This window comes from Pongo abelii, chromosome 3, assembly GCF_028885655.2.
Source record: "Pongo abelii isolate AG06213 chromosome 3, NHGRI_mPonAbe1-v2.0_pri, whole genome shotgun sequence".
Taxonomy (NCBI): domain Eukaryota; kingdom Metazoa; phylum Chordata; class Mammalia; order Primates; family Hominidae; genus Pongo; species Pongo abelii.
This window is the reverse complement of record NC_071988.2, coordinates 3,332,886-3,355,541: the sequence shown is the minus strand read 5'-3', so window position 1 is coordinate 3,355,541 and position 22,656 is coordinate 3,332,886. Positions and strand designations below refer to the sequence as shown.

Sequence of the window (22,656 nt, the reverse complement as noted above, 5' to 3'; positions counted from 1 at the left end):
TAAGAAAGAAAAATGAACAGCTCATTATTAAAGAGCCCATCTTTCTCCACTGCTCACTGGTATTACCTAAACACGAAAAGATAATTCATAATAAAAACCACCACAGAAAGAGCCTCTAAGTGTCTATAGATAATAAATCTTCAAGTCAGGCTAAGAAACTTCCTTTCAGAGTAGAAAATGTCTCCCACAACTGCTACCTTGTTACCGCACGAGTTCCTGCCAGGCCCACCCGCCATGGGCGTGAGGATGCAGGACTGCTTCCCAGCGCTGCTTCCACACCCTGTTTACATGGAAAGAGTCCCTTGCTACTCAAAGTGTGGTCCGTGGACTGGCAGCCTGTCTGAAAGGCATACTCTCGGGCTCCACGCAGAAGAAACACACCCAAACCCACGTTTCACAGGATGGCAGAGTCCAAGCTTGAGAAGCAAGGCCTGCTACAGGCTTCAGGTTCAAAGGCACCTGCAGAACACTGAGTCTAACCCCTTAGTTGATCACAAATCCCCTCACATAGAGTTTTCCCTCAGGAGAGGGGTCACCTAATATTCCATGACCCTCCCACATTAATTTGTTTTGAATATACTGTGGGGGGGAAAACATATTAGCCTGAAACAAACTCAATCAATGCTGCAGAGGCCACCCAACAGGCTAGATAAAAACCACCACCAAAAAAAGCAAAGAAATGTCATATTAACTCAATTCTTCCAGGGGGTATAAAAGTATTGGTTGTCACTGAGAACAAACTTGTCAGTGGTCTGCGGATCACCCCCAGGCCAGTGATTCCCTGGGATTCCCAGGACTTAGCACAAAGGTGCACTCACAGCTGAGATTCATTACAACGAAAGGATTCCACACAAAATCAGCAAGGGCAGAGGCCCATGGGGCGATCTCCCAAGGAAACCAGGCTCGAGCTTCCAGAATCCTCTCCCAGCAGGGTCCCACAGGACGCACTTAACTCCCCACACAGTGAGCCGTGACAACGCGTGTGCAGTGTCGTCACCAGGGAGGCCCACTAGAGACTCGGTGCCAGGGTTTTTACTGGGGGCTGGGCACATGGGCACCCTACGCCTGCCTCGTGCCCAGACTCTGGACTCCCAGAAGAAAGGAAGGTTCTCAGCACAAACCTTGTTGCCCACACAAGCAGCTGAGCACAGGGAGCCCCTCCTCATTGAGGGTGGTGGGCACCGTCCTGACACCAGCCAGAGGCCAGCCTTGCACACAGGCCTCTCAGGATGGTCTCGGGCCTGCTGTGTACTCTCTTCTGCAAGACTCTTTAAAGATCACTTTAAAAAGCAATACAGTAAGTGATTGTGTTGTCAAGATGCAAAATAGAATATAGGGTATATTTTTTAAAGAAATAATTGTTTTAGCCCAGGCACGGTGGCTCACGCCTGTAATCCCAGTGCTTTGGGAGGCCGAGGCAGGCGGACCACGAGGTCAGGAGATCAAGACCATCCTGGCTAACACGGTGAAACCTCGTCTCTACCAAAAATACAAAAAAAATTAGCTGGGTGTGGTGGCGGACGCCTGTGGTCTCAGCTACTCGGGAGGCTGAGGCAGGAGAATGGCATGAACTCGGGAGGTGGGGCTTGCAATGAGCCGAGATCATGCCACTGCATTCCAGCCTGGGCGACAGAGCGAGACGCTGTCTCAAAAAATAAAATAAAATAAAGAAATAATTGTTTTAAAGTTAATAACTTCTAATAGAAGAGATTTTTGTGTCTTGGGATAAAGTTTCCAGCAATAAGATCATAAACAGATTTGAAGTAATTTACACAAATAAAAGCTACAGAACTAGATAAAGTGGAAAAGCTATTACTAGGTGACTCCAAAAGTGGCTTCAGTGATGACAAAACACGGACATACAATATGCGTACTTAGTAAAATTATGTTTTGATGGAAAAGAGTAAAAAATGAATATAAATTACATTACTCAATATCTAAGTAGTACTGTATTAATAATTTAAATATTAGGACTGGGCATTTAACTATTTAATGTTCATCATTAAAAAATAAATGAATAAGTGTAAAAGTTGGCCAAGAAACACGTCTGGGGATCTTCTTAAGAGGTGTGACAGGCTGGCTGATGGCCCCTGATACACCCACGTCCTCACTCCCAAGCTTTTGGATGGCTCCTCCCATCCACGTGACCGTGTGAAGGCTCTAGAGATGGGGAGAGTGTGGGGTGCGCCTGTGTGAGCCTGGGGTCAGAGCCAGAGGGGATGGCCACGTGAGGAAGGATGCAGAGACCGCAGGGATTCAAGGATGGGTCTCGAGTCCAGGCAGACGGGCAGGCGGTCGCCTCCAGAAGCTGGAAAGGTGAAGGAAGCAGACTTAAAGTCGCCAGAGGAACCAGCTCTGCCACACCTGCCATCAGCCAGGTCACACCGACTGCAGACACGAGGCCCCCGAAAACGCAGGAGAATGAATGCGTGTTGTCTTAAGCCCCCCAGTTTGTAGTAATTTCTTTCAGCAACCCCAGGAAACAAATACAAGGGGGAGTCACTTTGTCACGGGTGAGGGGAGAGGGAAAGCAGGACATGCGTAAAACGGTCTCACTAAAGCACGCTCAGAAAAGCCTGTCACACAACAAAGGTGCTGCTGTTCTGTTACAGCAAGTGCCAGCTATCACTGTGAACGGCCCCAGGACAGCAGGTCATGAAGCCTTTATGGCTTCCTCGGGGAACAGAACACCTCTCAGCTTTCTCTTCCAAACAGGAATAGATGCTGCCTCAATGAAAGACATGACTTCCCAGTTTATTCGCACCATCCGCCTCACACTGTGTGACATAATGATGGATAATGTGTTCTATGCAGTCCACTCAATTTTTCTACTAGACTCTTACTGTCATGGGCCTCTGCTTATTAAAAAGAAATGGTTTGTAACTTATGTAAGTAATATCTTATTATCTATAATCACGTTTATTTGTTTTTATTTTTTAGAGACAGGGTCTCACTCCATCGCCCAGACTGGAGTGCAGTGGCACAGTCATTGCTCGGTGCAGCCTCAAACTCACTCCTGAGCTCAAACCACACCGAGCACACCCCCGTACTCGGCTAACTTTTTTTTTTTTTTTTTGGAGAAAACTGTATTGAGATATTCTAAGTCATTTATCTAATAGAAAACCACTTTGCATTGTTTCAGCTTGTCTTCCTTGGAACCTGTGGTTGCCCTTCACCTCCTTCTGGCAATTTAAATTGCTCTGATTTCGGCAGAATCTTCCCCGGACATCAGGACCATCTCCACATTCATCCCAGTCTTTTGAGACAGCTCCCAGAGATCAGCTTCCTGGTCAAGCACAAGAATCTCAGCGGCACCGTGATCATCCTCTCTCTCCTGGCCAGGTGTAGGACCCCGACTTTCAGGTGGTGGTTCCTCTAGTTGAGGCTTCTCATCACTGGGCTCAAGCACAGACCCAGTTAGCTCAGGGGCTGCAGATACCGTCTTGGTCTAAGCCTACATGCTGATCTTCCTTGCCAACTCATATTTCACATAGCTGCTTCTCGGTAGTGGGTGAAGAGTCCGGAACGCAGGAACACAACCCTCACACCCTCGCAGGTCTGCAATGTGAACCACATGGGCGAAGGGGCCAAGGAGAAGACACCCAGTGAACCTTGGCTAATGTTTTAATTTTTCTGTAGACGAGGTCTCACTATGTTGCCCAGACTAGTCTCAAACTTCTGACCTCAAGCAATCCGCCCACCTTGGCCTCCCAAGATAATCACGTAAGTTCAGCTTATAGTTTAATTGTTCTTTAAACTGTATCAATTAATAGTAAAGCTAGCAGAACAGACAGTGAAATTCAGAAGACCACGGGGTACTGGATTCCAGCTGAACTTCCATTACACCATCGGGGCTAGCAGTAAGAACGCCCGCTCCCAAGCCCCTGCACCTCCCAGGGACTCTGACTTAGCAAGTCTGGGGCAAGGCCAGGAAGCTCCAACCTCCCCCCACACACCTTCCAGCTAACTTTGAAACACCCTGACTGGAGACCATTTAACCCAGCCTCTTCATTGTGTGGAAAAGGGAACAAGGTCCAGCCAGAAGTAATTCATCCAAGCCCCGAGGCACAGATGGGATGTGACACGAAGGTCCCCACTCGCCCACAGCACTGCCACCTCCCATCAGGAGTCACCGACCACGTCACACAGGCTGAGTGTCCCTTAGAAGAGATTTTTGGGACCTGAAGTGCTGTGGATTTTTTCTGATTTCCGAACATCTGTATATACGCAATGAGATATGTTTGGATAGGACCCAGGTCTGAACAGGAAATTCATTTATGTTTCATACACACCTTATACACACAGCCTGAGGGTAATTTTGTACAGTATTTTTGATAATTTTGTGCATGAAACAAGGTTTGTGTACATTGACCCATGAGAAAGCAAAGGTGTCACTAGCTCAGCTATGCCTGAGGCGTCACATCGGTGTCAGAAGGTTTCTGATTCTGGAGCATCTAGATTAGGGATGCTCAACCCCTACTGTCACTCCTTCACTCATTCATCATTAAAAACTCATGGTGTAAAGAGGACAACAAAACAAAACAAAGAAAAAAAACTCAGGGTGATCTAGAAATAAATATTGCTGCCATGACCCTTTTCTATTCCTTTCCAAAGTTAAAACCTCCTATAAAAGGTCCTGTTCTGATAAACTCCTCCACTCATGCCAGGCAGCACCCCAGACCTGCAGGTACAGAGATGGGTCCTAGCCCTGAGCTACGATGCAGCAGGCCCCAAGCGAGGCAGGGCCGGAAAGACCAAGCCAGCACCCGTCCGCACTGACCATTCACACAGTGTGAGGCGAGACAGAAGCCATCCTCCGAGGGCAGAGAGAGCCTGGGCACACCGAGGAGAAGAGAGCGAGGCACAAGAACAGCACAACATCAGCAATCACAGCCTCCAGGGTGACCCCACGGGCTGCAATGGCGGCCGCCACTGCCAGGACTTGCTGTGCAGCGCATGTCATCCTAAACACCATCACTCTGAGGAAGGCTCTGTTACAATTCTCGCGTGCAGATGAGGGAGTGGGGGCACAGAGAAGCTAAGTAATTTGTCTACCAGCACACAGCCAATTAACAGCAAAGGTGGATTTGAACCTGGGCTATTCTTGGCTTACCCACACTTACGTGGATTCATAGAGGAAGGGCCTGAGACAGCAAGACACCACGCCACCTTCTCCAGCTGGGACCTGCCCCCGCAGGCGCCTGCCCACCTCACACCCTCCCATAGTCATCATGTCCAAGCAGCCTCCCCCACCAGCACTTCACAGTGCCCACAGCTGCCGAACACCCACCCGGCACTCCCTCTCCCACCACATCAGGGACACACACCAGACGATCTGACGCCTGCCCCGCAAGACACACCCATGCACACCCGCATTGGCCATCCCTGCATCCAGCCACCTCCACCATTCACCTGAGGGGCCCTCCAAGTCCCTGGCCACTCTTCCCAGACCTTCCCTGGACCCAGAGCAGCATGGACCTGCCCACCCTGGATACGGAAGGACATGGTGCCAAAGGGAGTGAGCTGGCAGATTCTGGAATCACCAAGGCCACTTCCAGGCCATTTTACTGAGCCACCAGTCAATATCTCTCCACACTTCCCTTCTTGGGGTGCGGCGTGCACTGGAGACAGCCCTTGCCTTGGCCTCCCAGGCCCAGCTCCTCCCCTGCACGGTTCCCCTCAGCAGACACCTACCATTCTCGGGTCCCAGCTCCTCCCCCGCACGGTTCCCCTCAGCAGACACCTGCCATTCCCAGGCCCCAGCTCCTCCCCAGCATGGTTCCCCTCAGCGGACACCTGTCATTCAGCAGTGTTGCGAGTGCCAACCGCGTTTGGGACTCCACGCAGGCTCAGGCTGCAACGTAAGGAAAACAGTCCCTTCCAGGAAGACCTCTCAGCCTTCAACAAAGAGCCTCAGAGGGCACAGGTAACCCGGGACGCAACAGATGACAGCACAATCCTGAGAGAGCGGCTGCCAGCCCTGAACAGTGCCAGCCGCTTCCCAGAGCTAAAGGCAGACAAGAATCTTCTAATGTAAAGGGCCCACCAAGCCCTGAGCAGGGAGATGAAAAAAATCCCACAAAACTTTCAGAAGAAAAAGACAAGTCTCACACAAAGGCATGAGAATCTGCCACCAGACACCTAAGAACACAGAGCCTGCAGGTGCGTGGGCCTTAAGCAGCCAGGTGGTGGCCTGGGGAGACCATCACAGGGCTGCACAGCCCACCCAGAGCACGCAGCACCACAGACCAGCTGTTCTCCCCATACACCTTGCACCCCAGCCGCCCGCGGAAATAAGTATGAATCGCTAGCCCCGCTCCAAGACTTACAATCTGCAAACAGGGAGCGTGCCTCGCCATTTCAGTGCCACGGCCCGCCTGCAGCAAGGGGAGCGCCAAGCCAACACGCTTCACATCTAAACCTGCCCCGAGCCCTGTGACAGCGAACAGAATCCCTCACATGGAGGACACAGCCTCTTACTAACGCCGGCTGTTGAGATCGTCACATGTGTTTCTTTCTGTTCACCTCCTGAAGTGCACCAGCCCTGTCTGGCCGAAAATTGGGGTGCTGCAGGCATTGGGAGGAACACAGCAAGACACAGACCTGCAATTCCCCAACCAGCTCAGGGCCAGTGCCCGAGCAGCACCAGATGGACAGGCACTGTGCACATGGTCCCTGGGCCCAGAGCTGCCCGCACACCTGACCACATGGTCCTGGGGCAGCTCACCAAGGCACCACTCCAAGAATCGCACAAACACCGGCCATGCTTCCTAAGCCCCCGCACGCTTACTCTGCCCAGGCACCCCCAGTCATCCTGGTGAGTCTGGCTGGAACCCAAATACACCAGGTAAGGAAAATATGCCCTGCTCTTTCTAAAAGAATTTTTGGAACTTTGGGAAGAAAGAAGGAAGGACCCTTTTTAAAAGGACTGTTTGTCAGGCAGGACCTTCTGAGTGTAGAATTTCACATCTCCTGCCCAAATACCAGGGCACTTAAAAGAGTTCTGCTAACACAAGGAAACAGGCTGCCATCTGTCCACACATTTCACAGTGGGGAGCGCCCTCTCCATGCCAGGCACAGTTCTAGGTACGAGCAGGGGCCGCGAGGCCTCGAGGCTGGCACACCCACAGCCCGGGCAGGTGCGCGATCCACACCTGCCGAGTGAGGGAAGGAGGGAAGGGTGCCAAGAACCTATTTGGCTGAAACATTCTTGACTTTCTCAAGTGTTTGAATGTAATTATTTCTGTGCATGTTTTCTACATTTTCTAAAAAGAACTTTTTTGTACTAAAAAAAGTAAAAGTAAGAGGGTTGATGAGGTTTTACATGAAGGCCATCGTAATCATGAATAAAATAAATAATTCCTAGTTTTACGAAAATCTACCTGGCCTTCTCTCTTCAGACCCACAGCAATCCCACCCCAGGCTGGCTCGGTGGAGACGGACCTCACGCCGTGTGCACACGCTGCCACAGTGTGGCCTGTCCCCAGCGGTGCGGGGGCTCATGTCCAAGACAGTCTGCCCAAGAGCAAGGCGTGTCAGCAAAGGCCGTATCCCAGGACCGGAAAAGCAGCCAGCAGCAACGCGTCGGCAAAGGCCGTATCCCAGGACCGGAAAAGCAGCCAGTGGCAACACATCCCATAAAGCTCCTAAGCTTGTGGGGGGAGGCAGTTAAGAGGTGTGAACGATGGGCTCACCCCAAACCCCACATCCATCAACAACGAACTTGGTCAGCACCAACTCAGAAAAGAGAGTGATGAGATGAGAAGGAAACCAAACATCAGAAACTGAAGAAAACCCATCCTGGCACATTGCTTAGTTGCCTAAAGTGAGGGGCTAGAAAGAAGCCTCCAAAAAAGCACCTGGAATCCACCGTCACTCCCTGACCCCAAACCCCATCACCCCATCACCCCTCTACCCAGCCCAACCCAGCTCCTCCAGTGAGGGCTGTTGCTACTTGCCGGGCAAGTAACACAAGGCAAGAGCTGTGTTGTTCCCACCCACCAGCGTCCCCCAGGACATTCCCTACCCAAACAGAAGCAGAGTGCCACAGAGGGCGGGCTCAGATGCCCGGGACCACTCCCTGCTCCCTGCTCGGTCCCCTGCACCAGTTACTGCCTCCCCAGGCCCCGTGCAGTGATCCTGAGGCTTCGGTGCCGGAGCAGACCGACAGCCATTTGTGTTTAAGGAAGGAAATGTCATCAAGGCCAGTGCCTGACTGAGGAGCAGAGGGTGCCACATGTCTACAAGCAAGGCAGGACAGGAGCCCAAATATTCAACTCCAGTTATGCTAAAGAAATCTAGATGACACAGGGGTGGAAAGGCTGTGCCGCTTAGCGAGAGGGACTTCCCAAGTCAGCCTTTGCCCCCACACTCACACTCCCCGTGGTGGAGTGATGCCTGCATCCGTCTCCTCGTCTCCACACCCTCCTCTAAACTCATGTCATCGTCATCGCACCTCCTGCCACCGACTCTTCTCTGAGCAGCCCATTGCCGGGTGGCCCCCAATGCTCCAGCCAGCCAGCTCCTCCTTCCGCTTCTGTCCAAGGCAAGCCTGGTGTGCATGTGACATCAAGGGAATGGTGCTGTGTGCTGAGGTACAACAAGATGGCTGGAGCCCCTGTAAAGAGATGAAGGGTGGGCCTCACAGCCTCTCATGGAACGGCCAGGCCCCAAGAAGCTTATGGGCATTAGTCCTCACCCTTCAGGACCCCAAGGCAGAGCAGGGCTCATCTCAGAGGGACGCCAGGTATGGTTTGTGCCTGATGGAATGGACACCAGTGAGACTCCCAGGAGGCCCATAAAGTTAGAACTATCACTGCCAGCTTGAACTACAAGGGTCAGAGGCAGTACAAAATAAAAAGTGGGTGCTGGACCCCAAAATCCTACTGCCAGGAAGCAGGCTGAGAAAACAACTCAAGTGCAAGCAGCTGCTGTGTTTCAGACAAAGGGAAGCATGAGTCAGAGAGGAATCAAAGCCTCCGAGGGCAGAGGGATAGTTATCAGTCCCAAATCATCACACTTGAACAAGGAACTGCCACCATCTGCCAGGCTGGGTCTTGGAAGCGAGGCCCACCTGAGGCTCCTTCCTGCCTCCGAACTGCCACCATCTGCCAGGCTGGGTCTCGGAAGTCAGGCACGCCTGAGGCTCCTTCCTGCCTCCATTTTCCGTCATTTTGAACAGGAAGGTCTGGCCTGTGGCGCTTGCCATGATGGCACCGTGGCTGTGGTTGGATGAGCTGAAAGCGTGTCTCTCTAGTTCAGGTCAATAGACCGGGGTACCGTGCACCCCAGGAGCTGCATCTCAGCCCACCTAGAGCCAGTTTAGAGGATGACGCGGGACTCTGAGCAGATGCTGTCATGGAAGGACCTTGCAGGGAGTATATCTTGTACATGGGAGGGACATGAATCTCTGGGACCAGCAGGTGCACAGTGACAGGCGGTCTCTGAGATGGCCCCCATGACACCACCTCCTGGTCATCCTGCCCCTGCAGTCCCTCCGCTGGGGTGTAGGCTGGACCTAGCGACTGGCTTCTAACAAACAGAATGTGCAAAAGAGATACGATGTCACTTCCAAGATGAGGTTACCAAAAGACAATGGCTTTCGTCTCGCTCATGCTCTCCCTCACTCCCTCTCAGGGAAGTCACTGCCTGGCTGTGAGCCGCCCAAGGAAGCTGCCCACGTGACAAGGAATGGATGTCTCTGGCCAACAGCCAGCAGGGACGTGAGGTCTTCCAACAGCGATATTAGCAACCCCAGAAGTGGATCTTCTGAGGCTGCCAGCAGCCACACAAGTGTGCGTGGAAGCGAATCCTCATCGCGCGGCCCTGGCCGACGCCTTGATCACAGCCCTGCGTGAGCCTCACCAGGACTCCTGACCCAGAAGCCTTGTAGCTACAGACACAGTGTGCTGCACAGCGGCAGCGAACCAACGTGCCATGTGATGCAAAATAGCTCCAGGGTCGTTTGACTTGCCGCCGTTCCTGCTATAAGCACAAAATGGTGCTGTACTTATATCTAGGTGGCAATGTATAGCAGGTAGTTTCAAAAATGGTCCCTGAAATCTACTCTGTGAGGAGGTGATTAAGGAAATCAATACCGGATACACCAGAGACAAACCCTATAGAACGGGGAAAAGTGGCTAAAAAGAAGCCGAACTGATCATAATCTCACAAGCGAAGTCTAATTATCCCGTTTTACAAATGAGGAAACCAAAGGCTCCAGCACCACGACTGGAGGCAGTTAGGATTCAAAGCCAGGCTGGCTAACTGCAGTCTGGGCTCTAGAGCGCAGCCCCAGCTGCCTCCCTCTCCACCAGCACACTCCCAGGAGAAAGCAGCCTCCCTCAAAGCTCACATTTCCACTAACAAAAACTACCTGGTTCTCAGAGTGTCTCAGTTCCTGTGCAGCTTTAGTCTCCTGAATCTGAATACTAATAACCTACGTTTAGGCAGCAGGTCAGCAGCCACCAACATTATGAGTAGTTTTTGAATAAATATGCATAGTTTTTGAATAATATATTAGGCTGAACTGAAAAGTACGATATATAAAATGTCCCAGGTCAGCATTTTGTCATCATGCATAGTTTTGCTTGGGATTTTTATAAATGTCACTTCTTGAGGTTTTAACATTTCAAATCCAAAGAAACCAAGAGGCTGAGCATCATGGACACACACATTAAATGCCTCAATTCCAGCTTCATGGAACAAATGCACTTTCTTCCTCTTCCACTGTCAATCTCAGAAAGATCCCACACATTGCTAGGCAGCAACACAGCGATTCAGTGCTTAGAAGAGAATTCACTCAAAAAATAATGCAGTTTTTAGAATTCAGAAGTATGACAAATATGAATGATTAGGGGAAAGAAAGAAGAGGTAAAGAAGAAATTAAAGACTGGCAACTTTCAGAATGCTTCGTTTCTTTGAACACTTGAGAAAAAGGTATATACTATTACAGTCCAGCAACAGTAAAAGGAAGTAGCATTCAGAAAGTCATATAAAGTTGAAGAAATAGTTGTGCTAACATCACACTAATACTAATCACATAAAGTGTGAACACTGGCTTTGGCTTCTGTAGCTCCGTTTTACTTCTAGAGAACACATCAGGGGCAGGTCTGTGGGGCGGGGGGAAGCCAGGCACCCAGGGAGACAAGCTGGCTTAGTTCCTCCTGCCTCTTGTTCCCCCACTACCAGGGCAAGCTCAAGTTGCTGAGGAAGAGGAGGGGGCTTCTCCCAAAGAGGGGAAACTCTGCAGGATCCTCCAAGGACCCAGAGTCCACGAAGCAAAAGAGCCTCCAGGCACAGAGTATCTGCACAGATGCTGAAATACAGCACTGCTGGTTCCAGTGTCCTCCGGCAAGGGCCACAGAGGTGAGATTGGGGGAGCCAGCAGGCGCCCTGTGGCTGTCACCTGTGTCCCCATCCAGTCGGAGGCCCTCCCACATCCTCCCTGCCTAGGTCGCCGTACCGAGGCTCACCTTGCATGGTGGCCACACCTCCTGCTGGACTCCCCGCTGTACCCCACTTGCCGGCCCACCCTGCCCTCACCCTCCTCCTGCCCACAGCTGCCAGCGCTTCGTCCTTCCCCACTTCCTAATCCCTGCCCAAGCACCTGTCCCACTGGGTCCAGCCTCTTGAGGCTCTCTCACTGGGTCCCTCCCCAAACCTCAACATTCCCCTCAGTCAGACCCACTTCCTCGTGGCCCCATGATTTTCCTGCTCACTCATTCATTCGTTTATTCGTTCAAGAACGTCTCGTGGCTTCTGCAGCAGCTCCAGGTGGGCAACTACGAACGGGCAACCGGTGACGGTCCCGAACTCCCAGGGCCAGCTGCCCCAGGGTCACAGACAGTTAGACAGCCCAATGCCACAGTGCACAGCAGGGCCACGCCATGCAGGAGGACACTATTTGCAAAAATCACTCTCTCCTGAAACGGGCCCTAACCCCTCCCTCCACGACTCTGTGAATCAGCTCACAGCCCACCTCCTACCTGAGGCCCCCAGTGACTCCTCCAACACCCCCAGCCTCCAGGCTCTGAGAACCTAGCCACAGAGCAGGGGCCCCACACTCCAGCTGTGCCTGTTCACTCCTGGGTCGCCTCCCTTCTCATGCACAGAGACGTCACCCCACAGCCTTCCGGGGCTTTCTGATGTGGTACTGTGGGTGCACACACAGGCCCCCCTGCAAGGGGCAGGAGGAACCACTTCTGTAAGCAGGGGGAGCAGAGCCCACCAGTCACAAGAGGCTGGGAGGGGCTGAGCATAGCGGGCCCCACCTGCCTGTGTCTCTGTGGTTTTGAAGGCCACACAACGTGAACTCCAGAAACTCCAATCCTGCAGAAGCACCACACCACAAAGACACTCAGACAAGAGCGGGAGCCAAGCCCCCAACCCCACCCACCCCAGACCACAACAGCCAGGGCCCAAAGCCACATCACAGGTGCCAACCTGACCCTGCGGTCAGTCCAGCAGAGCCTGCCCTGTGAGCTCACCCTGGGCACCGGCCTGGTGATGATCTGGCTTCAGGAAAAGTGAACAGGACACACGGAGGCCACAGCCCTCCAGGATACCCCCGTGCCCCACAGCTGATGAAACTTCCTGATTCCAGAAACAAACACTATTTCAGTATCTTTGGAACACTGAAGGTCAAACCTCTTCAATTCTTCCTTTCCATTTGTATTTAACTTTCCCTTTTTATCTCTACCTGATATTTACTTCTGTTTGTGGTTTTTAAATCTGCACAGAGTGAGACTGTAAATGGCGTTGCCAGATTTAGAAAAAAAAAAATACAGGATACCCAGTTAAATGTGAATCTCAGATACATGACAACTTCTTAGTATGAGTGCGCCCCAAATGCTGCACGGCAACACTGTACCTGGCAAGTCTAGCCCTGGAGAAAGGCTATGTTTAAACCTGGCTCATTCCAACGTCCATGTTCTTCTCCTCCTCCTTGCTGGCGCCTCGGAGGTCCCCTATCACCCCACCTGGACCTGTCACCTCTGCGCCCCCCACCCCTTCATTCCCTCATACCTGCTTCCTTGGACAAAACCCACAGTGGCAGGTAAAGGACAGGAAAGGACAAGCACAGCCCAGACCCCAGCCTCACTCTCCATCCCCGGCCCTCGGACCCCAGCCTCACTCTCCATCCCCGGCCCTCGGACCCCAGCCTCACTCTCCATCCCCGGGCCTCGGACCCCGGCCTCACTCTCCATCCCCGGGCCTCGGACCCCGGCCTCACTCTCCATCCCCGGCCCTCGGACCCCGGCCTCACTCTCCATCCCCGGCCCTCGGACCCCGGCCTCACTCTCCATCCCCGGCCCTCGGACCCCGGCCTCACTCTCCATCCCCGGCCCTCGGACCCCGGCCTCACTCCCCATCCCCGGCCCTCGGACCCCGGCCTCACTCTCCATCCCCGGGCCTCGGACTCCGGCCTCACTCTCCATCCCCGGCCCTTGGACCCCGGCCTCACTCTCCATCCCTGGCCCTGGCGGGCCTCTCCTTAGCCCAAAACACCCCAGAAAGACTGAAATCAATTTTTCTCGTCAACAAATGGGTCTTATTTCCAATCAGCCTCCTACATGTGATTCTCCTATTCACCGACACCTGGTCACCCACCTACAGGATTCAAGGGAAAAAGACACAGGGTTCCACCACTGTTTGTTTTGTGTTCACTAGGCCTGAAGGGGTCCTTTTGCTTTTAGTATCATATCCACTCTCAGAAAGACAATAAAATCATTGCCAATGTTCACAGTACTGTGAGCCTCTTCAGCACCAAGCATGTTAAGGACAAGCTGTGCCCCTGTCCTGCCCACAGGGCAGCCGGGGACAGACCCCATGTTACAGAGGAGGGCAGCCGGGACAGACCCCGTGTTACAGAGGAGGGCAGCCGGGGACAGACCCCGTGTAACAGAGGAGGCAGCCGGGACAGACCCCGTGTAACAGAGGAGGGCAGCCGGGACAGACCCCGTGTTACAGAGGAGGGCAGCCGGGACAGACCCCGTGTTACAGAGGAGGGCAGCCGGGACAGACCCCATGTTACAGAGGAGGGCAGCCGGGACAGACCCCGTGTTACAGAGGAGGGCAGCCGGGGACAGACCCCGTGTAACAGAGGAGGCAGCCGGGGAGGCTCCTGGGGCCTGAAGCGCTAGGCCCCTGTGACCTCCTCACGTGGCTCCTCACCACCCCCAGGTCTAGGTGGGTGCAGTGGGGCAAACGGCAGCCCCAAAGATACCTGGGCCCAATCCCCAGAAGCTGTGATTGTGACCCTATTTGGAAAAGGATTACGTTAAGGATTCTGAGACGAGGCAATGATCCTGAATTTCCCCGGTGGGTCCTAAATGCAACCACAGTTGTCCGTAAAAGAGGGAGGCAAAAGGGAGACGCAGACCCAGAGAAAGCCACATGAGAGAATGCCACATGGGGACAGAGGCAGGGACTGGAGCGATGCAAACACAAGCCTAGCAATGCCGGGAGCCCTGGCAGCTGGGAGAGGCAGGAAGGGTCTTCCCCTAGAGCCTTTGGAGGGGTCACGGCTCTGCCACACCTTGACTTCAGGCTTCCGGTCTCCAGAACTGTGACAGGACCAGGGGCTGCTACTGGGCTAGCCCCTTGCTGGTGATAATTTGTGCCAGCAGGCACAGGAACTCCTAGGAGGGGCGGGCCCAGGCAGTCCTCCTCCTCCCAGGCAGTCCTCCTCCTCCCAGGGCCAACTGCCCCAGCCTCGCAGGGAGGAATCTGGCTGCTAAAGGCTGGAATCCACAGAGCTGTCCCTCTTCCACACGATCCTCTACTAACTCCCAGGCTGGAATCCAGGCCCCTGGGGTGCAGGGGGCTCTAGCAGGCGGGGCAAGCCAGCCCCTCACCCTGCCTAAAGTGCCTTCACTGCACTCCAGCTCAGCAGAGCCCGCGGCACTGCTCTCTCCAGCAGCCTGGCACACAGTGGGGGCCAGACCCAGATGCACTCAGTGAAGGCCTGGGCGCCTCCAAGGCGAGCACCTGTTCCCAGCAGCCAGAGTGCAAGCCTGCAGCGATGCCACCAGCACCATCGCTAATGGTGACCAGGACTCCCAGGTATCAGCCACTGCTCCTAACCATTTTCCACACATCATGCTATTTAAACCTCACAACAACCTTATTTTATAGACAAACTGCAGCGCAGAGTTAGAAAAGACTGTGGGGGTGAGGTGAAGACCGCAGAACAGCAGCCACAGGCCAGGCTGAGCCTTCCCTCCCACCCTCAGTGAGCCTGGAGGAGCCCCAGCCTAGCACACCTGCGTGGGGTCCAGGGGTCCAGGGGTCATGGACCTCTGGAAAGTGAAAGAAGAGCCCATAGGCCCTATCCTTACAGTGCTCGCATCAGAGGAAGGCAATAAAGGACGCACAGTCTCTCTGCCACCAGGCTAGTCAGGTTAGTTGACCTATCCAGGAAATGCATCCATTCTAGGCTAACACTTAAGATACGGAAGTCAGGTGTTGTTAGGGGAAGAACTTTCTTTTAGCTGGAGTGCTCACTCCCTCATCACTTGAACGCTCTATGAGAAAAACAAGCAAACTGCCAAAGACCAACGCCTGGCTACTAATCAAAGTGCCAGCAGCTCTATCCGTAAATTGACAGTTCCCACATTCTCCCATGCTGCTACATCAAGTTCCAACCAGACACAAAATACAAAAACCAACTCTGCGAGGTCCTGGAGAGCTATGAAAAGCAGGCAGAAAGTAGAGGGGAGTTGTCCCCTGAAAGGAGAGAGCTGCATCAACTAAAACATGTGTTTCTAAAAATGGCTAGAGTACAGGTAGAAGTCGTGATCCTCCCAGCTTGAAGAGTCCAAGATAGGGCTTGGGGAGGGCAGGGTGGCTGAACAGTGAGGGGCATATCTCAGAAAGGAGGTCACTGGGGAAGAGGTAGTCGTGAGATCTGTTAGTAAATTCTGCCTAGGTCCTGGCCAGTGGTGAGCCATCCACGCACAGACAGACCCCAGAGTCCAGCAGAAGGAGGCGGCCGGAAGGTCAACAGCACCAAGCAGAGACTGCAGCAGAGATTTTCATTTGAGTCCAGACATTAACTTCCAGAACAAAAATCAACACTCTTCAGAAAAAAGAAGTCACTACAGTCATCATCTACAACGTCCAGTGCACCATCAAATATGACTAGATGTTCAAAGAAACAGGAAGATGTGACCCATAGTCAGAAGAAGCCAACAGAAATTGATCCTGAGATAATGCAGGTGTTGAAATTAGCAAAGAAGAACATTAAAGCCGCTAGTATGTGTTCAAAGATTTAATGACAATATGATCACAATAAACAAATGACAGAGCAGAGAAATGGAAACCATAAAAAATAAGTGAAAATTCTAGAAATAAAAACTACTGTAACTGAAATTTTAAAATGCACTAAACAAACTTAATAGCAGTTTGAAGATGGTGAAAAATTACATATCCAAGAAGTTCAACAAACCCTGAGCAGGACAAATACAAAGCAAACCCTCCTAAGAACATCATAATCAAACTGCTGGAAGCCAAAAATCCCAAGAGGAGCTTGAAAGCACCTCACTATATAACACAAAGGAGCAACGCAGCTACCACAGTGACTGACTTCTTAGAGACAGCAAAGAGGCAACATGACGAGACTACGAAAAAATAAAATGAAAAGTAAAAATTGCCAGGTGTGGGGGTGCATGCTTGTGTTCCCAGTTACTCAGGAGGTTGAGGCAGAGGGATCGCTTGAACCCAGGAGTTTGGGGCTGCAGTGAACTATGACTGCACCACTGCACTCCAGCCTGGGCAAAAGAGTGAGACTCTGTCTCTTAAAAAAAAAAAAATTGAACAAACATCAAAGAGATCAACAAGATGAGAAAAAAGAGAATTAGAGGATCAACCTAGGAGGTCCAACCTCCAAATAAAAGTTCCAGAAAAAGAAAACAGGAAAACTGAAAGAAAATTATCTTTGAAATTTAAAAACTTCTATCCTCAGACTGAAAGGGCCCACAGAGTGCCCAGCACAATAAACGGAAGCAGATGCCATGATCAGGTTTCTCAGAACACTGAGGGAAAAGAGCCACTTCTATGAGCTTGGGGCAGGAGAGATCACACACAGAAGAACTGAAATCAGAATGGCATCAGACTTCTCAACAGCACGGAAACAAATGCAATGAAGCAACATTTTCAAAATTCCGAAAAAATCATTGTCTAAAATTTTATACCCAGCTAAGTTAAAAGGTAACCAGAGAGTAAAATAAAGATGTTTTCTAAATCAAGGACAAAAAAAAAATCTATGTGATGTTTCTTAGGTATCAAAAGAGTAGGACTTCAGCAAAACGAGGACTGAGCCAAGCAGAGAGAGAAGAGCAGGACCCAGCGCACAGGGAGCCCCACAGATGGAGGACAGCAGCAGGAAATGCGGGTGACAGCGGCGCAGCAGGTCTCCTGGAGACCAGGGCAAACGGGAGCAGGGAGAAGGCTCCCAATCACAAAGGGGTGGGGATGGGGCTAGTGTCCTGGATGCAATGAAAAACAAACCATTTTGATAGGTGGGTGATTAGAAGATGCTAATCCACAGGGCTGTGTGAGAGGACCTGTGCTCAGGGCACTCCTTGGCTCAGTAATGAGCAATGCTTACAGTCACACAAGAGCAAGGACTATAGATTTCACCAAAAATGGCGATGTGATTAGGATGGCACATAGAGGGACAGGGAGGCTGGTGGGACAGAGGAGAGCTAAACCTCCCCTCGGCCTTTGGGAGAAATAAAAAAATAATGTCTAAAACAAACTTTAAAGGAGCAGCTTTAACAGCAGTAAATGCCTGAGAAAACAGACCACTTAGGATCCCGCCTCTGGGGGCTGGGGCCAGGCTGGTCAGGAGAATGCCTACGACTGGACGCTTCGATCCACAGACTCAGCCCTTTTTCAGGCGTGCTGCAAGGACAACTAAGGTCACTGCTAAGGGACACAAAGAGGTAGGAAAAGATATGTGAGTAGAGTGTGTATGCGTATCGGGTATCACCATGATTACAGAGTTGGGGATAGCCAAGTCCATGGAAAAGCAGAAAGAAAAGAAAAACAGAAAGAACAAACTAGATGTTTCTTTTCTCTTTCACTGAAGTCCAGACCTTAAAAGATATGGAAGAAGGGAACTTCTAACACAAGAGTTCCTTGCCTAGAGCCTGAGGCAAGAGGCTCCTTCATGGAAGAATCTAGGCAACTTCTGCAACGGTGGCCCCCAAAAACCACAGGTAAAACTGCATGAGCACTGTGTGGAGTATCTAGCTTGGAAATGGTAATGACCCCACCTCCTAAAAAGGCACAGCATGAGTGACCTCCCACAACCTCTCATGACTGGGGCTTACATCCTGAGCAAGGCTTGTCTTCCTTCCCAGGACACCTGCTTCCAGGACGGCTCCCACCTCTCCCCGACGGCAGGGAAGTGAAACCACAGGGACCTTCCCTGGACAAACCCTGCCCATCCCGGGGAAGACGCATGAGATGGCTGCTCCTCGCACACAATGGGAAAAGTGAAGTCATTTCCAAGACAAGTGAGGAGCCTGCTGTAGGCTGAATAGCGATCCCCAAAGATATCCAGGCCCTAATCCCTGAGACTGTGAAAGTTATACAGCAATACAGATCTGCAGATGTGAGTAAACTAAGGCTCCCAGGAGGAGGAGATTATCCTGGACATTTGAAGATGGCAGAGGAAGACAGAGGCTAGGCGCGGTGGCTCGTGCCTGCAATCCCAACCCTTTGAGAAGCTAAGGCAGGAGGATCACTTGAGGCTAAGAGTTCAAGATCAGCCTGGGCAACATAGTGAGACCCCATCTCTACCAAAAAAAAAAAAAAGAGAAAAAATTAGCTGGGCATGGTGGCACATGCCTGGGGTCCCAGCTACTCAAGAGGCTGAGGCAGGAGGATGGCTTGAGCCAGGAGTTCAAGGCTGTAGTGAGCAATGATTGTGCCACCGCACTCCACCTGGGCAACAAAGTGAGACCCTGTCTCTAAAAAGAGAAAATAAAGAGAAGGAGAAAGACAGCGATGTTACAATGGAAGCAAGGCAGGAGCCGGGAGCCAAGGAATGAGGCCAGCCCCCAAAAGCTGACCAGGGGGGTGAACGGCTCTCCTGCAGCCTCCAGAAGCTGACCGGGGCGGGCAAACGGTTCTCCTCCAGTGCCTCGGGAGGGGGCTTGGCCAGCTGACGATGACATCAGTTTCAGCCCAACTAGGGGGAACAAACTTTTGCCATTTTCAGCCACTAAGTGAGTGGTGCTTTGTTACACAGCAATAGGAAACTCATACAACTGGGAAGGGAAATATTTCTAGGAATTCCATCAAATTCAAATAAAATGTAAAATGGTCTGGGCTTTAGGATTTTGTGTGCTTGAAGCCCCGCATGTGTTAAGTCGTAACTAATGAGTTGTTTATTCCTTCAGCCTGTTTTTTGTTGTTGTTGGTTTGTCTTTGTTTTTGAGATGGAGTTTTTTGTTTTTTGGGGTTTTTTTTGTTTTTTTAGTTTTTTTTTTTTTGAGACAGAGTTTTGCTCCTCACCCAGGCTGGAGTGCAATGGCGCAATCTTGGCTCACTGCAACCTCCGCCTCCCAGGTTCAAGCGATTCTTCTGTCTCAGCCTCCTGAGTAGCTGGGATTACAGGCGTGTGCCACCACACCCGGATAATTTTGTATTTTTAGTAGAGACGGGGTTTCACCATGTTGGCCAGGCTGGTCTCGAACTCCTGACCTCAGGTGATCCACCTGCCTCGGCCTCCCAAAGTGCTAGTATTACAGGCGTAAGTCACCACACCCAGCCCAGCCTGATTGTTTTGCTTGGCCAGTCTCAGACAAAAATAAAGGTCCAAAGACAATGTGATCCGCACACTGCCAACCAGGCCCGCACAGCCCGCTCAGCCCCCTTCCATCAGCCTGAAGCGCTGACTTCCGGCAGCCTCAGCCTGTCCTCCATCTCCTCTACCTCCCGACCTTCCCACAGCAGCAGCCAGGCTGGCTGGGTCCCCAGCTGTCACCTCTGGGCCCTCACCACCTCCAGGACCTCACTGAGTCCCAGCTCCCAGCGCCACAGGTCTCCTCAGCCTGGCCACCCCTTCTTCCCCAAGACCCTCATTCTAAACAGGGCAGAAAGGGAGCCAGCCCTTGACCCTGGATTCCCTCCTCTTTGCCGTCCCCGTCCAGTGCCTCCCTCCCACCTCCTCACCCTCCCCATGACATGCCCTCAGGCCGCACCGCCCCTGCCCTCTCCTGAGCACTCCACAGGTCAGTACTGCACCTCCAGTCCAGGTCGAGGCGCCTTTCCTCCGCCCTTGTCTTTGTCAACCTCCCTGAGACCTCCGGTCACCACTGCCCTGTCACTCCTCCCTCTGCTCTGCCAGTCACAGAGGCATCCGCATCATTGCAGTTACCAGGGCTAGAAATGTAAGCCTGTCTGAGGGCAGGTTCCAGCCTCAGAGACAACGCTGGACTTGCAGTTTTAAGAAAAAGACCCAGACAGGGGTGCACCAACTTGTGCAGGCTCAGCCACCCCACTGCCCTTGCCTGAGCCCCTGCCCTCAGCCAACATGGACTCCCCCACCTGCGGAGCATCCAGCTGAGGCACCACGCAGGGCCTGCGCACCCGATACCCATCATCTCAAGTCCCCAGAAGCACTGGCCACGATGGACCTTTTTATATCGCTTTTTCAGGGGAAGAAACTTCACACTGTGACGATTAGTTTCTAAAGTGAAATATAAACTGGTTCCCCCTTACTCAGAATCGCTCTGCCCTCCCCACGTTGCCTTCTCTAGGGGCAGGCCTCAGCCCCTTCTCTAGGGGAAGGCCAGCAGGACTCCACCACGGCAGCCCTTACTGCCCGAAGCCGCCGCTCTGCCCTCCTTGGTAGTCTCCTTGCTGTGAATGGTGGGGCTGCTGCCTTGCCTGGGAAGGCTCCCCAGCGCCCCTTCTGTGCAGGCCTTGCCGGCCATCCTGCACGTCCCTGTGGCCTCAGAAGGGCCCTGCACAGGACAGCATGGACCACGCTGAGGACTTCAGACAAAGACACTCTTAGCCCTTGCGGCAGCCCCAAAGACAGGTCCAATGACAGGTCCAATGAGGAAACTCAGGCACAGAGAAGGTGGTCACCTGCCCAGGGACACATTCCCAGCAAGTGACCAGGCAGGTGAGAGGCCAGGTGGTCCTGTCTGTCCACACTCCACGGCTCTGGGCTCCCTCTCTGTTCACCCTCCACTGTCTACACTTCATGGCTCGGGGCCCCCTATCTGTCTACACTCCACGGCTCTGTCTACACTCCACGGCTCTGTCTACACTCCACGGCGATGGGCCCCTTCTCTGTCCACACTCCACTGTCTACACTCCACGGCTCTGGACCCCCTGTCTACACTCCACAGTCGACATTCCACGGCTCTGGGCCCCTTCTCTGTCTGCACGGCTATGAGACTCTCTCTGTCTACACTCCACAGCTATGGGTCCCCTCTCTGTCTACACTCCACGGCTATGGGCCCCCTCTCTGTCTACACTCCACAGCTCTGGGCCCCCTCTCTGTCCACACTCCACAGCTCTGGGCCCCCTCTCTGTCTACACTCCACGTTTATACTCCATGGCTCTGGGCCCCCTTTCTGTCTACACTCCACAGCTCTGGGTCCCCTCTCTGTCCCCACTCCACAGCTTTGGGCCCTCTCTCCGTCTACACCGCACGGCTCTGGGACCCCTCTGTCTATACCGCACAATCGCGGCACCACGGCTGAGCCGACCCCAGGTCGCTGCAGTGGATCTGGAGTTCGGGTCTCGGGAGGCAGCTTCTGCCCTAACAAAGCGGCCGCTCGTGGAGTCCGACGACGGAATCTTCCCAGAGCTCCCGGGCGCTCCTCGCCCGCGGGACCCCTGCCCGGCGCCGCCCCCGGGTCCCGCCAAAGGCCCGGGCGGGCCTCACAGCGCGGGGCCCCAGGAGGCCGCGCACCCGCCCGGCCGGAGGCCCCACAGGCCCGCGCCCCGCGCCGCCCGCCCCCGCCCCGCCCCGCCCCGCCCCGCGCCGGGCCCGGGACCAGGAGCCTGAGTCAGGCCGGCGAACAAAAGGCAGGGCGGGCGGGCGGCGACCCCGAGGGGACGGGCGCCGCGCAGGGCTGGTCGGGGTCGGCCGGGAGGCGGAGGGCGCGGGCGCGCGCCCCGGAGACGAAAGAAAGAGCGGAGACGGCGCGCCCGGCCCCCGCCCTGGCCCCGCACACCTACCGGGCCGCGCCGCTCGCTCCCGCTCCAGGCGCTCCGGCCCGCGCCACCGCCCGCGCGCGCAACGGTCGCCTCAGCAGCCACCGCCCCCCCGGGGTCGAGGCGGGGGCGGGGCCGGGGCCGGAGGAGGGGCGGGGACGGGAGGGGCGGGGACGGGGAGGGGCGGGGAGAACTTAAAGTAAGGCGGGGCCAAGGGGGTGGGGTTGGGGCGGGGTGATTCGGGGGCGGGGAATGGGGCGGGGCGAGGGCCTGCGCGTCGGGACAGCGTGGTAATGGGACTGCCAGGGAAGCGGGGATGGGAAGAAGCGAGGGGCGGGGCCTCCACGGCCGGGGGCGGGACTTCCGTTGGGGGCGCGGCGGCCCTGGTGCGCTCGGTGTGGACTCGCGCTGGCAGGGCCCTGGCGCTGGGAGCGACTGCGTTCCCGCACCTGGTTTTCTCTGCCTCCG

General features: G+C 53.6%; 1 protein-coding gene, 1 long non-coding RNA gene and 1 pseudogene across 10 annotated transcripts in view; 1 reads left to right on the top strand and 2 right to left on the bottom strand.

The window, feature by feature from the left end:
• Positions 1 to 22,308, bottom strand: part of RGS12 (regulator of G protein signaling 12) — a 148,267-nt gene extending 125,959 nt beyond the window's left edge. For 2 of the 9 annotated variants that reach the window (XR_010139589.1, XM_063723296.1), the window contains exon 1: positions 20,260 to 21,880. The gene's annotated coding sequence lies outside the window, so the exon portion shown is untranslated. Of the gene's footprint in view, positions 1 to 8,455; positions 8,618 to 20,259; positions 21,883 to 22,212 lie in introns of those variants that run through there. The other 7 variants (XM_063723294.1, XM_063723292.1, XM_063723299.1 and 4 more) reach the window with 5 other exon arrangements.
• On the bottom strand, positions 6 to 7,865 carry LOC129059229 (X antigen family member 3-like; annotated as a pseudogene).
• Positions 7,988 to 19,337, top strand: LOC134761252 (uncharacterized). The gene is made up of 3 exons (XR_010139590.1): positions 7,988 to 10,938; positions 11,191 to 11,367; positions 11,746 to 19,337. It is a non-coding gene; the product is annotated as an uncharacterized LOC134761252 (long non-coding RNA).
• Positions 22,309 to 22,656: the final 348 nt, after the last annotated feature.